Source organism: Alexandromys fortis, unplaced genomic scaffold (genome assembly GCF_014885135.2).
Source record: "Alexandromys fortis isolate MF-2015 unplaced genomic scaffold, M_Fortis_MF-2015_v1.1 scaffold_24, whole genome shotgun sequence".
NCBI lineage: Eukaryota > Metazoa > Chordata > Mammalia > Rodentia > Cricetidae > Alexandromys > Alexandromys fortis.
This window is the reverse complement of record NW_026067906.1, coordinates 10,745,487-10,761,965: the sequence shown is the minus strand read 5'-3', so window position 1 is coordinate 10,761,965 and position 16,479 is coordinate 10,745,487. Positions and strand designations below refer to the sequence as shown.

General features: G+C 41.4%; 1 protein-coding gene across 1 annotated transcript in view; it reads left to right on the top strand.

Moving 5' to 3' along the window:
* The window catches only part of Nav3 (neuron navigator 3), a 694,335-nt gene that overhangs the window by 13,589 nt on the left and 664,267 nt on the right, over positions 1 to 16,479 (top strand). The window lies entirely within an intron of this gene.

The window sequence follows — 16,479 nt, the reverse complement described above, 5'->3', positions numbered from 1 at the left end:
TTGCTGGGGGCACACGTGCATGTGAAGGCCAGGGAATAACCTTGGGTACTGTTACTTGGCTCCTGTCCACTTTTTTTTGTGATAGTCTATTATTGGTCTAGCATTTGCCCATTAGACTAGGGCCAGTGAGCCTGAGAAATCTATTTGCCTGTCTCTTTCTTCCCAGTGCTGAGATTACAAATAATGCATATAACTGCCTGACTTTTTAAATTTTGTTTTGCATTGTTTTCTGTTATGCTGTATTGTATTGTTTTGTTTTGTTTTGCTTTTTCAATGTGAGTTCTCAAGATCAAACGCAAGCCCTCCTGCTTGCCAGGTAAACACTTCTCTTGACTGAGCAATTCTCCCTGCATGATATTATGGGTTTTATACTTGCTCCAAGTCAACTTGGCTTATGGTTCAGTTTGGTACTGTAAAGCTCAAGTCTGTAGTCTAAACCTCCACCGAGTGTGCAGCTGCCAAGGCAAAGGCATCTGTCATGAATACTTGGCCAGTGAAGAGCCTTGGACTCACCTGTCTATCTCATAAATGGTTTCAGCCCTCACCATTTCATTAAACAGAGCTTGTAATATCCATTCTTGGGTCCTCTGTGTGGCAGGATCCAGAATGAAGTTTCCACGTGGAAAATGACAGAGAAGAGACTTAACAAGTTACAAACCATGTTTTATCATAAAGGATAGAAGTCACATTGGGAAGGCAGCTTTTGTTTTGTTTTGTGATAAATGTTTAGCATATTCTATTATCGAGAGACAGTTGTAGCTGTCAGAAGTCATATTTTAGTGAATGCTTTCAGTGAACTAAGTCAGAATGGTGATGTTACTCTGATTGAAATGAGAGCTGTAACCTCAAGTATACACCTTGCACTGTCCTTGGTCTGCGGCAGGCCGAATCTTTAGGAACATCAATTGTCCTATTGATTCTTTTGATGTCTAAGTACAAGGAGAATGTGTATTAGTTTGCCTAGCAACCCTATGCATGTTCATGGCTGTGTTATTTTCATCCTTACATAGGGGGTGCATACGAAGCAGAGGTGGGTGTGAGAATTCTGTTGGTGGCTGGGTGTCAGGGAAGGGTGCCCAGGGAGATGCCAAGCTTTCAGCTGTGCTTTACAATCAAATGTGTGAGTCTTTTCATCTCTCAGCCAAAGCAATTGTCCTCTTTGTCCTTAACCTCTGCATTTCCTGTCCCCAACATAATTTTTACACATCTGAAATTTTCCCTGAGCTTTGGATAAAAACATTGGAATTAAAAAATAATCTTGCAATTTACTTTAGACATGCAATCATTATGAGACCCTTATGTCTAGGTAATCAGTAACAAGATGGCCACTGATGCCAAGTTTTAAAGAATTTTATCTAGACCAGGAATCCAAGTAAAAAATAAACATCTAATAGGAATTCTTATCTGAAATGCATTCTGAAATTTCTATTATATGCAATCAATAGATCATTTTCAGTATTTGTTAATTCTACTGAATTTTAGTTGATGTATATATTTAAAGTAGCTGGAGAACCTAGAGTGCTTTATTCTCCATATTGTAGTGTATTAGACATTGACGTTGAGTGGGGCCAAAATGATGTAACTTTGTCCTTATTGATTTGGTACCTGACAGGGGAAGTAAGATAGGCAAAGATGGTAAGTTCTGGAGTTTGTGTGGTCATCCCTGGAGAAGGGATGTTGAAGGAAGTCTTCAAAGGGTGAAAATGCAGGCTGCCTACCAAGCAACTGGCTTTGAACCAGAAAGGTAGCATTTGGATATGCACTGGCAGAAGGAAGCATATTCTAATGGAGAAGGAGGTAACTAGATTTTCAAGCAAGACTGACTGTGTTCCTTGGCAGGCAGGCCTGTAGGATTCGACTGTCTCTTCTATTTGGCCGTCTTTCCCATGCCTTCCAGCTTCTTGGAGCTAGTTGGGTCCTACATGACCCAAGGTCTCTTCTACTTTGAATCCGTGATGATAGACACAATTCCAAATAATTCTGTGCAATATGAATTCTCCATCGATGATTTTTGACATATAGGAATTTGCTAATTGTATCTTTGTAGTTTAATCCCATCAACTACAAAGTCCTAGAATTATAGTGCTTGTATGTAGCGGATGCATTTTTTGATGGATTTCACTCAGAGCACTTACACATCCTTGTGTTATCGAAGCATGTCTGCTCTGGTCAGTGCCAAGAGGACAAAGACAAGAGACAAACTTGCTCTCAAGGGTCTCATTGCAGATGGGGATTGACAATATATTTTTTGCTTCTAAGTTTTTAAGATAGGGAATTTAGAAAAACTGTACCAATTGTGTGAAGGGGTGCATACAAAGCAGAGGTGGGTGTGAGAATTCTGTTGGCGGCTGGGCATCAGGGAAGGGTGCCCGGAGAGATGCTAGCACTGAGTCATGGAGGATGAGTGGGAACCCGCCAGATGGCCACCGTACCGGGGGAGAGGGGTGGTTCAGGATATGCCTCTGCCAGTGCACACAGACACAAGGGAATGTGAAGAGTTTGGGGGACAATTAGTCTTCAGGAGGAATGAGTTTGTGCAAAGGGGAGACAGGTGCAGCTAGAAGGTTGGGAAGCCCACACTGTGTGTACATTCTAGATCAAAGAGTCCATACTTGGTGTTGTAAATGGCAGTCAGCATTAAAGAGTGTTAAACACAAATTGCATGCATACATATGTACATACATAATTACATACATACTAATATAGGTACCAGTATATATATATATAATATATTCGTTAATATATATGATGCTTCTTGAGTACAAAATGAAGGCTATCCCATCATAATATATAATTGTTCATTGAGAAACAGTCTAATGTGCTGACCATGTCCTGAGTTCATAATTTGACCTGTGTCATGATACAGTGAATCTCTTCATGTTTCTGTTCTACCATCTGCCAAGTGGGAGTATAGCAGTGGTTGTCTTAGAATTGGTGTGAGGATTCTGTAGACTGTTATTGCTAAAGGACTCATCAATTATAGGTAATACACCACAATTTCATGCGTTATCATGCATGCTAGTTTCATTAAGAATAGCAACTATATGTGTAGGAGGAGGCTGGTTCATATGGGAACTGAAAGTATCTTTCCAAAGGCAGTTGCAGTGTGTATAATGTTAAACTCATGAGAAAGGCCAAAAGATGATTTCTAAATATGCCTGGAATTCTTTGTTTGTATCCTTTTAAAAAATTCTACGTATGTGTGGCTGTCTTTAGGCATGTGTGTGAGAGTGCGGATCATCATCATATAGGCCAGAAGAAGATACCAAATCCCTTGCAGCTGGAGTTATAGGCAATAGTTGTGAGCTGTCCAACATAGCTGCTGGAGACCAGACTCAGGTCCTCTGGAAGGGCAATCCATCTCCTACCCACTTAATGGCCAAGTCCCATATTGTCTCTAAATCTGAAAATATCATGTAACCAGCTGTGGAAGGATAATTAAAAAATAAGCAGTGATAGAAATTAAAAGATAAACAATGTAGAAGACAAACACAATGTGGAACCCTGAGCGGGGGTAGTCAGATTTCATGGACAATACGGAAACTCTGCCCTCTTCTTTGTATTATTATTTTTTTTTTGTGCATCAATATGAGCCAAGGTAGAATTGTCAAAAAGTGATGTACAAAAACTAGGGTATGTTTGATCCTTTAGATGTCACTACCATGACCCATTTGGTGTCTAGAGTTATATGAACTGAAGCCTGAGACATTCAAGTTGTACGGATGCACCCTGAGTCCAGCCCGCCTTTTAGGACTGGATAATGAATGACCAATGAGATGCGGATAGACATAACCCTTTCTGCTTGACTGGCCGTGTGAAAATTCCTCGCATCCTGTGCAGAGGTAGCCACTTAAATTTGTATTCAACAACAACAACAACAACAACAACAAAAAAAAAACATCCAGAACAGGATGAGACGGACTGACTGCTTTCATTGGTTAAACATGTATGCATCGAAGAGTTTAATGAGTGACTTGAAGTAATTTGCATTAAAAAAACCCACTGTGTACATTCCAAAATCGGTACAATTCTTGCATACCAAGTTGTATTTATGTGTATCACAGGGTGAAGAACCTTTTAGTAAAAGACCTTTATTTTAGTAAAAATAACATTAATGTATACATGGTGTGTGCACGTGTGTGCAGGCGTGTGTGTGCACACATGCGCATGGAGGTCAGAGTGGGACTTGGGTGGTATTGCTCAAGCACCATCTACCTTTTAATTTTGGCACAGGATCTCTCATTGGCCTGGAATTCATCTAGTAGACGAGGCTGCCCCAGGAATCATTGTCTGTATCTCCTTCCAGTAGTGACAGTGAGATGAAAAATGTGTACCGGCATGCTTGGCTTATTCTTTGTCTAATGGGTTCTGGGGATCAACATCAGGCCTCTATGCTTGCGTGGAGCCTTCTCTATAGCCCCACCTAGTGTTATTTTGTAAAGTGAATAGTTTGATACTTCACAGACCTCCATAGTTTTGTTAATACATAAATTGTTTGTTTTGAGGTTGTAAATCATTATGAATTTTATTTACTACATCTAAGTTTTATGTTCATAACTATTGTGTGTGTGTGTTTCTTTTTGGTGGGAAAGTGGTTTCTCTTACTGACTTTTCAATTAACATTGAAACATTCTACTTTGATAAATACAAGCCACAGTGCTTCTAATGTTTGTGGCTTCTCATCCAACCTGTCAAATGTGACTACAAGGGAGAGGTCACACCCTAGCCCTTTTGATGAGTTACTTTGGAAACCAGGTGATGAGTAATTGTTACTCTTAGAGGCAGGTGAATTGCAGGGACCGGATGAAGGCAAAGTAGAGATAAGTTTTCAATGATGGGTTGGCCCTGCTAATGAAAAAGTAGTGGGTGGTAAATTATACATCCAAGTCCTTGAAAATTAACCTCTTGCAAATGTTACTAGTTTCCATTTTTTCCTTAAAGTTACAGCTTAATTTTTTGATATAGCAGTTTATTGCCTTCTAAAAGGTATTTAAATCTGAAAACAACCTTTTTTTTTGGGGGGGGTGGGGGAGCATTACATACTCAGCTACTCAGCAGTTGCAATTTACCAGTGGCCACCTTGTGGTGGCTTTTCTCTTTTGCATTCCGAGCCTCCTCTTAGGGTTGTTGATAGGAACCTGTATGGATGTCTTTGAAGACTAGCGTGCGGTGAATTGGACCTAAGGATTAAGCGAATTCCACGAATTAGAAGGATGACCTCGCAGACAGGAAGAAATCTCATTATGTGCCTTCCCTGCTTCCAGGGTAATAGGATTTGTGTCGTAGGCCTGATGTTCCGACTTCCTCTATTTCTTGGCTTGCTTCGAGCAGAAGAATAGATTGAAATTCAGTATTCATGCCGCAGACAGTACCTTGGCTGCCTTCTAATTGTTAAGCGGGCAGCGCTACATTCTATTCTCCCCACCGTCTTGCTCAGCAAAGAAATAATCTTGTTTACATTTCAGCCTCCACACAGGCTGTGTCTTGGTCCGGGCAGGTTGGGGATGCTATGAAGGCAATGACTCCATGGACATTTGCAGAATGATATGCAGCTGATTTCTGTATGTATAGCCACACAGTGAAAAGGGTTACATTTTTTTTTTTCTGCAGATACTGAACTTTTGTTGAATTGAGAGAGGGTCAAATGGAGGCAACAGGGCTAAATTTGTCTTTCTAGGGGGATACAGACCACTGATGTATGGTGAAAAGAGTCCTTATAAGTCTCTAAATCAGCAGTTCTCAACCTTCTTTTGGGGGGGTCACATATTAGATATCCTGCATATCAGATATTTACATTATGATTCATAACGGTAGCAAAATTCCAGCTAGGAAGTAGCAATGAAATAATTTTATGGCTGGGGGTCACCACAACATGAGGGGCTGTATTAAAGGGTAGCAGATTTAGGAAGGTCAAAACCACTGGCATGGATGATTGACTCAGATGATAGATAACAGCAGGTTAATGACAACTGACTGACTTTATGTGCGAGGAGGTGAAGTCACATGTTAGCCACCTGTCTTTTGAAAAGGTAATCTGATTTTTAAACCAAATTCACTATCTGTTCAAAGAGTTTTTTGTCTTTCCTTCACAAGGGCCCAGTTGAACCAAGTGGCCATGACAGGCAGCAATGCCTATGGGGGGTAAATTGAAACAGTCTGTAGGCGGGGTCAGACCATCTCTAAGTGCTAATAGGAGAATCCCTTAGGCCCAAGGAATGAAAGTACTCAGATGCTATTCAGTAAACTCTCATTAAAATGCGATCCAAAGGAGCTGTTGAAGCACACGAGATGCGGTTAGATCATTTCCAGTTTCTACAAACTGGTTTAGGAAAATCGCTAGTTGAACTCTGAAAGAGGGATGCCCTCAGGGTCATTTTATGCTAATAAGGAATCCTTTCTTGTTCTCTGCTGTGATTGTAGCTTTCCTTTGACATTTCCCCAAAGTCCTGTAGCATCTGATGGCTTGGGACTTGGAAGCTGCATGCTGCTGTGTCTGTCCCCAGTTCACAGGTAGCTACAGTGGGGCTTAGGGGAAGGTTTAGTATTTACTGCAGTTTCCAAAAGCCTTGACTGGCACAGTGGAAGTAGAACCTAGAAGCATCAGTTTCTAGACGTTGGAACTGCTACTCATGATAGATGATAAATAAATGCATAGTTGACCAAGAAAAGCGAACATGAGTCCTGTGAACTGTTACTGCTGAACATTCTATGTCCGTACAGAACTGGGAGAAGCTGTACGCATTTTCAAATTAGGAACAGTGCTTGGGAGCTGAGGAGGGAGGCACTGATTGAGTGGTTTCGTTCCGTGAGGACTGGATGCAAAGAATGCAGCCTTTCCTATTTGTGTTTCGTGTTGGGTTGTCTCATCTTTAGAGCAGGGTTCTGCCAGGTCAGTGACTGAATTCTAGATACCACAGACAATGTCTCTATAGATCACAAGTGGATAAAACATTGTGTGTGTGTTTGTTTGTTTTATTCTCACTAGAAGTGAGCATTGTGAATAATTTACACATTTTTTTTCTTAGAAATGGATGACTTAAAGTCTCCTCGTGTGTGATTTTTTTTTTTCAGGTCTCCAAGTCAGCTAATCTAAATGTGTTATTACAATGTGTTATCACTGTACAAATAGTAGTTTCTTTCCTCCTTGAATAAAGATACATTATTCCAAGTACAGACATCATCAATTGAAGAGTTTGAATGTGTCCTTCAATCAGCGCAAGCTCATTTGGTTAGAATTTAATCACAAACCACTTTTAATCAGTTAATTATATAAAGCAGGGCAGGTTTTTCTGCCAAATGAATGACTGGGGAGGAATAATTCCATAAGCACATATACTCAATAATTCCCCTCTCCAGCCCAACAGTCCTTGGAAGAAGCTGAACTAGCAAGGTTAATGCCATCCATGCCCGAGGTGGCGTCCATGCTTGGTCCTGTACTTTGGTTAGAACTTATATGACTTATATGGAGCATGACTTATATGGCATGGTCTTACCTTTAGGAATAGTCTATCTTTGCTTTAGAGAGAGGATGGGAGCATTTGGTGTTTGGAGGAAAGAAAATTCCTTTGGTGTTACATCCCTATGTCCTTCCCAATAAATCCACTAATGCCCATATTTCCCTTATTATATTAACCCGTTCTCTCCATATTCCTCAGGTATCCTGAGGCTCTGAGCAGCCCAGGAACAATTTCTGCTGCAACATTAATAATGACATCATCTGTTTCCCTGCTCTTAACCACTGAGCCACCTCTGCAGCCTTGATCATCAGTTTCCCTCAGGGACAGTTTCATAGACTTCTTAGGTGAGAGTTGTTAGGGTTTCTGTAGTCCTTCTCTCAAGACATACACTAGATGTCTTTAGATTGCCATGGTCACTATTCTGTTGCTATGAAGGATATTATGACCAAGGCATCGGTATACAAGAAAACATTTAACTGGGGTCTTGCTTCTAGTTTCAGAGGGTTAATCCTTACCACATGACAGGAAGCATGGCTGCAGAAAAGAAAAGCATGGTGCTAGCGAAGTGGTTGAAAACTTTGTCCTGATCCATGAGCACGAGAGAGAGAGAGAGAGAGAGAGAGAGAGAGAGAGAGAGAGAGAGAGACAGGCAGACAGACAGAGACAGGAGAGAGAGACAGAGAGAGAGAGACAGAGAGAGAGAGAGACAGAGAGAGACAGAGAGAGACAGAGAGAGACAGAGAGAGAGACAGGAGAGAGAGAGAGACAGAGACAGAGACAGAGACAGAGAGACAGAGAAAGAGAGACAGAGAAAGAGAGAGAGAGTGTGTGAGTCAGTCTGAAGGGGAGAGGGGGAGAAAGACTGAGTCTTGCTTGGGCTTCTGAAACCTCCAAGCCCACTCACTCCCAGTGGCAGTCCTCTTTCCAACAGGGCCACACCTCCTAATCCATCTCAAAGAGTTCACCAGCTGGGAACCAAGTATTCAAATGCATGAGCCTGGGGGAGCCAATCTCAAACTATCACAAAGATCTTTTGTAAGGTACACATGCACACACAAAAACACGCCTTTTATGTGTATATATGTATGTATATATCTGTGCATATATGTGTGTATGCATATAGTCTCTCTCTCTCTCTCTCTCTCTCTCTCTCTCTCTGTGTGTGTGTGTTGAGGTTCAGGAGGATCAGTTAATGTAGGAGCTGTTATAATCAGGGCAAGATGTTGGGACTGAGACATGAACATAACGCAGATAATTTTTCTCAAAGACTTTGGCTTTACACTAGCAAATTCAACGGTAATAATGTTACCAAGGTGAAATAATCTCTTCATCTTCCTAGTTACAGTGCAGTCTGAGTTGCAAAGGAAATCTTATCTCAGTTAGGCATCTATTACACTGAGCACATACAATGAATATTCCTTAATGTTGCAAGAGTTGAGCATACTGTTCCAAACTGGATGCTGTGGAAGACAGGATACAGTTCTCTCCAGCGCTTTTCTATCACATAATATCCAGTTCTACTTGGATTTGTCTTCTGACGCCGGAAATGTTTTATGTGTGCATTAGAAACGTAGCAGAAGTTGTCTTGCTTTTCTCATGTTAACAGCTTTGGCATACAGCTTTGAGTTGGAGCGTGTACTGTATTTGGAGTATACTGATAAAGGGCTTAGAATATTTGTTCTTTATGCACTTGGATCTTTTGCAGGGCTGTGGATGTAGGGCAGGATGCTGCCTGCATTAATTTTTACTGGGGGAGATGTTTATAAACACACATTTACCCCAGATAGGGTACTAGTGACAACTCAAATGATTTCACCTAAATCTGCTGTAGTGAACCAAATAGGTTTAGTTGAAGTTGCTCACAAGAGTATGGACATCTGACAGGCGAGATTAACTTTGACAAGAAGTCCATACCCACCAGCAATGGTGCCCTGGCTGGTTTTGTGTCAACTTGATACAAGCAAGAGTCATCAGAGGAAGGCAGATACGCTTTTGTACATAGCAAGTGGTCTTCAGACAGAAGCCTAGACTGTCCTGAACGACAGGATCATTTGATCTTTAGGTGAAATGAAATGATTAGTTTATATATTTTGGAGATCAGACCTTTGTCAGTTGCGGGGTTGGTGAAGTTCTTCATCCTTCTGAATATTAACCTTCATCAGGCGATGAAAGGAGACAGAGACAGAGACCTACATTGGAGCACCGGACTGAAACCTCAAGGTCCAAATCAGGAGCAGAAGGAGAGAGAGCACGAGCAAGGAACTCAGGACCGCCTGGGTTAAAACCGGTCTCGCTGAACATAGCGGACAATGAGGACTACTGAGACCTAAAGAACAATGGCAATGGGTTTTTGATCCTACTGCACCTATTGGTTTTGTGGGAGCCTAGGCAGTTTGGATGCTCACCTCACTAGACCTGGGTGGAAGTGGGTGATCCTTGGACTTCCCACAGGTCAGGGAACCCTGATAGCTCTTTGGGCTGACAAGGGAGGGGGACTTGATTGGGGGAGGGGGAGGGAAATGGGAGGCGGTGGCGGGGAAGAGACAGAAATCTTTAATAAATAAACGGAAAAAAAGAGAAATGATTAGTTTAACAGTTTTCATGTATTCTCTCTTCAGTAAGCTCCATGTGTAAAACAAATAGAAATTCCATTTGAAACATGCGTTGGCCAGGGTTCCCTTTTCTGATTATCCATTGCATACATGACTCAGTGCTGCTGGTTGGTAAAATCTGGGGCAAGTTACAAAGATGTTGACATTTTGTGAGTCATTTCACCCATTCGTGACCCTCTGGTCGGATCTTATGGCAAATCTTCATGCCTAGAAAGTTGGAAATCTTAGTAGAAGCAAAGGGATGCAGACTAACATGGCAGGGTGTTCTCTGGGACTTGACATGGTCTCTTTCCCTCATAGCTAACATCTCACAGTGTTGAGTATGAGCAAGAGAAGTATGCTATTCCTTCTGTCTTTTCCAGCCACTCTTGTTTGAAATACTTGGAGCTGAGGAATTTTGTTTTAGGTGTGACTCCTTATAAGAAATCATCTACCTCAAAATTCTCATGCACCACAGCGATGAAAGGCTGTTTCTCAACTCCACGTAATCACCATGGTGGATATTCTGGTGTTGAGACTGTTGCATGCGCTGTACCAATAAGGTAATTCTCAGAATTTCTGTGAATGTGCACAGAAAATCAAGGTGACTTGCCTCTTGAGTTCCCCAGTTTGATAGTTCGTGGGCCTATCGTTTGTTTCTCCCTTGTTTCTCTTTTGCATTCTTTCCATTTATTTATTGTTTTGCATATCAGTATGTGCTTGGACACACATAACACACAGGCCCAGCACGTGTCTGACAGAGGAAAACATTGGGGAGTCCTCTTCTTCCACTTCGTTGACGCATGCTCTCACCTGTCTCTGCTACAATGCCTACCCCAGGGTTGCTAGCTGTGAGTTTCCAGGTGGCTCTTTTTCCGTTTCTTCTTCCTACCTTTCTGGGATCACATGCAAGTCACCACTTCGGCCTTTTGTCCCTGCACCCCGGGGACAAGACTCGGGTCCTCATGCTCGTGCGAAAGCACTTTTTTTCTGCTGTGCTGTCTTGACGGGGCTTTCCTGTGTCCATCACCACTTCTGCACATGACGTAGGGATGCTGCTTCTACCACTACCATTCTTGTGTCTGTGTAATTCTTTAAATTAAACTCATCTCTCCTCTACCCAGGTTACACAGAGGCAGCAGGCATAGCATGACCTCAACACTTCTTTCCCTCATCAGTGATGTATATCGAGACATATATATATATATATAATATTCCATTCATACTGGACATGGAGTGAGGAGAAAGGCACCCTGTATGATCCCTCGTGTATCTGTGCCTTTCTTTGCTATTGTCTAGGCCATGCAATTGAACTTTGATGTTGTAGTCTCCTCCTGGGTTACATGAAATGTCCTTATTATGGTACAACTAGATTGGCAGACTCTGTGATTGAAGACTTGACCCGAGGCAAACAGACCTGGTTTTATTAGCTCTTTTCAAAGTTCCATGGCTTTCTTTTGCTTCCTGGTACAAGTCAGCCTTGGGCTAAGGACTACCACCCAGGCTTTTCTTCATCTCTTCAGGATTCAACTGCTTCTGGGTTGATGGTGCATCTTGTTCCGGGTTCATTGACCGATCTGCTCCATTTCAGGCACGATCATCTGAGAACGCAAGGTTAGAGGCTGTGCATTGTCTACAGCTGTTTGATAGGCAGCAGGGGGCACACGGATCCTACAGGTAACACACATTAGCTGCAGTAGGTGACTGCATGAATATGGTTGTTCTGGGATGCCGGGAGTCTCCCCAAGTCTTCATTACTCTTCAGTTGTGATCCATTAGCCTCCAGTTGCCCAAAGCCAACTGTGTGTCACAGTTTCCCTTAATAATAGCAATAAGGTGTTACATTAGCATCCTGTTGCTATGGTAATATATTACTACCTATGGTGGCTTAAAGCAACACAAAATCATTGTTGTACAGTTTAGAGGTCAAAGTCCTTAAACCATCTTGTCAGCAGGTCTGTGTGCCTTCTGGAGACCCAGGGAATTTCCCTTGTCAGAGATATTCTCATTTTGAGAGGCTACCTACTTTTCTTGACACATGACCTTTTTTTCTATTTTCAAATGATTCAGCATCATCCACAATTCTCTTTCTCTCTCTTTTGTCTCTAATTGGTCTCTATATCCTCTTCTGTGCAGTTTTTATCTCTTAAGGGGACACTGATGATTACCGTGGACAGACTTCTTATATTAAGGTGCATCACTTAACCACATCTGCAAGGTCCCCTTTGACATGTAAGGTCACAGGCTCCAGATAGTGGGATATATACTCCTTTGGGATCCAATTATTTTGTCCACTAGTTGTAACTACCTGCACCAGAATGATCCTAACGCAACCTTATACCATAATACTATCTTACACAGCAATGATACATTCTTGACACAATGTATTGAGTTCGCACTATGTTGCATGTAGAGAGATACTTTTTGTCATTCTCACAGCTGTAAGAAGTTCATTGTGGTATTCCTACTTCACATCTGGAGGCTCTAAGGGGTTAAACAACCCGACTAAAATGATGTCATTTTTCAGCTGCAGACAAGATTGAAATCCAAGCCGGGTGCTGGCAGTTCTCATCCTTGAGGTCACTCCACAGTCCCCTAGGGATTACCTCTGTCGTGTAGGTCAGCTTCCATGAAAGCAGTGCTCCGTCCTCTTCACACAGTGTCAGAGAAGGACCGGCATTCTGCCCGGATGCCTTAGACTCCGGGCTCCCAGCCCTAAATGCTGTTCTCTCTGTTCCCATGGCATTGCAGCTCTCTTGAAGGTTTTGCTTTCAAGGACTATTTTCAGTGACCTTTGTTTGGTTTTCAGTAGCGGATTGTGCTTAGTGTGCGTGAAGTGGGCCAGAAAAGGATGTCTCTTTCTTTGGTCATGACATCACAGCCCTGGGGCTTAAGAGGTGAAGGCATTTAGCCTTCAGCCTCTCTGTTCTCCTGTTGTCTGGAAGCGAGCTGCTGTGCCCACTCAAGTGGAGTTTATTCTTGGCATGGCTTCTTGTACCTGGATGCAGCTACTAGTTGCCTGATTTGGATATGAGGCACCGAGTTGTACTGCATTTTAAACATGGTTCCCAGGATGCAAAGCTCCTGCTTTACAGAACCAGCTACAATTTAGTTACCATAACAACTTGGTAATACTCATTCTGTCTGCCTGACTGCTAGAGAGTGTGACGTAGAGCCATCATTCTGACTAGCTGACATGGGCTCTCACCTTCTCCTCGTCAGGCATGTTGATAACTAACCGTGTTTTATGACACACATTTCAAAGTCATCACATTTTTTAATGCCTCCGACCCTCCTTTAGCTGGAGGTTGCATAAAGAGACGCCGCCAGAGTAACTGGTGCAGCTGTGATGTTTTTCTGTTCTTAGGTATTTCATCGTGAGATCACGTGACTGTGTATAGGGCATTGGCAAGACGTGCAGGAGGTAGATGATTGAATCCATATTAGACGAGAATATCAGAGTATCTTAATACATATCAGTGATTTGTCCCTCCTTAAAGAAACCTTTGAAATAACATTAATTTATCCTTATGTGGTGTATTTGACATGCCCTGGAAAGGTGGGAGGAATGTATGGAAATGGGAATTCTTCTCACTCAACATTTTATATGACAGCCAGAAATGGCATAGTGCTTCCTTGATGATCAGTAATCTTTAGTAGAAATTAAATTTTATTTTTGGGACACAATGGGCTGAGCTGCAGTAAATTTGAACAAAATCCTAGATCCAGATTTTGCTTTATATTTTGGTAGCCAGAATAATGTTCCTTCTATTTCAGTAGGATTCGTAGGGATTTTTTTTTTGGAGGGGGCCTGGGTAGAAACCAAGACAGTTTGATGGTGATCTGGTATTTATCCTTCGTCGTTAGGCACAGATCATTGTCTGTGTTCTAAAGTTCTGGAGTCTAGTCATGGAGAAAACAGTTGATCTCTCTCTCTCTCTCTCTCTCTCTCTCTCTCTCTCTCTCTCTCTCTCTCTCTCTCTACTTTGGGCTGTGGGGCTCTTTGTCCAGGTAAGCATCTGTGACAATCTCATGGGCTGTCGCTTGTGGAATAATGCCTTTGAGCAAACATATGAACACCTGATTTTCGATAAAGGAGCTAAAAGTATACAATGGAAAAAAGAGAGCATCTTCAACAAATTTTGCTGGCAAAACTGGATGTCAATCTGTAGAAGAATGAAAATAGATCCATATCTATCACCATGTACAAAACTCAAGTCCAAGTGGATTAAAGACCTCAATATCAGTCCGAACACACTGAACCTGATAGAAGAGAAAGTGGGAAGTACTCTACAACACGTGGGCACAGGAGACCACTTCCTACGTATAACCCCAGCAGCACAGACAGTAAGGGCCTCATTGAATAAATGGGACCTCCTGAGACTGAGAAGCTTCTGTAAAGCAAAGGACACTGTTGCTAAGACAGAAAGGCAACCCACTGACTGGGAGAAGATCTTCACCAACCCCGCAACTGACAAAGGTCTGATCTCCAAAATATATAAAGAACTCAAGAAACTAGACCGTAAAAGGCTAATCAACCCAATTATAAAATGGGGCACTGAGTTGAACAGAGATCTCTCAACAGAAGAAGTTCAAATGGCCAAAAGACACCTAAGGTCATGCTCAACTTCCTTAGCGATCAGGGAAATGCAAATCAAGACAACTTTAAGATACCATCTTACACCTGTCAGAATGGCGAAAATCAAAAACACCAATGATAGCCTTTGCTGGAGAGGTTGTGGAGAAAGGGGTACACTCATCCATTGCTGGTGGGAATGCAAACTTGTGCAACCACTCTGGAAAGCAGTGTGGAGGTTTCTCAGGAAATTTGGGATCAACCTACCCATGGACCCAGCAATACCACTCTTGGGAATATACCCAAGAGAGGCCTTATCATACAACAAAAGTATATGCTCTACCATGTTCATAGCAGCATTGTTTGTAATAGCCAGAACCTGGAAACAACCTAGATGCCCTTCAATTGAAGAATGGATGAAGGTGTTTTTTTCTCAAAAAAGTCACAGTTACTTCATTTAAAACCATTAAAGCAATAATTAAAGGGACTCTAGTTGCTTTAGACATACTGGGGAGCATATTAGCATAAGCTGGCCACTCATCTTAAAGATCTAAAATTATATCTAAAGCAAGAAGTGAGTTGGTAGTGTTACTAAGGAAAGGGCCTGGCTATAGAATCTGGTTTCCCGATTCCTAATGTTGTAGTTGTTTGTCTCACAATAGGTAACCTTTAAAAATAAATCGAAGGAACAATCCTTAGACAAGGCTTATTAAACCCCTCTTGATGGCATCCGTTCTTTAACTAGCAGCAAGGGAGAAAAGAGACCTTCCTTTTTGTTTGTTCTCTGTTGCATTGTCAATAATAATAATAATGTAACAATAATAACTATTATTATTAGTTTGATAAAACCCTTTTCATAAGGATTAGAATTTTTAGGTTGATTTCTTGCGCACATCTTTATCCAAGCTATTGTCTGCTGTTTTTTTTTTTTTTTACTCCAGAAGAGCAGAGGGATAACACATCTGAGTAACCAAGTAGACAGAACCCATGTTCTTCAGAACTATTTTTAGTTCTGACTTTATAGACACTCTGAGATTCATTCCTGGCTGGGCTGGCTTGCTTTGTATCTGACCATAATCCCATGAGTGTTTAGTGTATGTTGTGATTTAGCTGAGTCAGTGGGTTTTTTTTAGACTCAGAACAGTGTTTGTGTTCTGTGTTGTCCACTCATTGCTATCACCTATATAAGGATGTCACTTGATCATGTTGAGACCATTGTTAGCTCTTGTCTGGTAAAGTTTTTACATGTACCAGGAATGCCTCTATTTTCCCCTCTTTTCTTTTAATGTTTCCTGCAATAACATGGACATTTTTGAAAAACATATTTTAGCATGCACATTCTATTATATATATACATATGTATATGTATATATTTATTCCTAAGCAAAGAAGCTGGATCCAAGCAATACCTTCCATATTGTTTGCCAGAGGAGTTGTATGCTAGGGTAACTTGATAATGGAACCCTCAATTATAAACTTTAATTTAAAAATTTCAAGTAATTTTCTTCCTTGCCCGTATAAAATTAGACCTAGTGGTAATGAACAGATAATAACCCAGAATGGTATAACATGTTTTGAAATATTTGGGCATTTTGTTCCGTATAGGGAAGAGAAACAGCGACTCATATGTATGACAACCAAAGTGCTGACTTTGTTTATTTTCAATAAACATAATAGCTAGTTTCATATGAGTACATAATTTCTAGGAAGAAACTAAAAGCGAGCTAGAGAAAGTGGAATATACATAAGACATATTTATCCACTGAAAATGTGTTTCTTGGTATACAGTACTCAGCCATTACTTTTAGGAGGTAAATCACATCAAGGCTATGCAAGTCCTTCCTTTGCTTCAGAA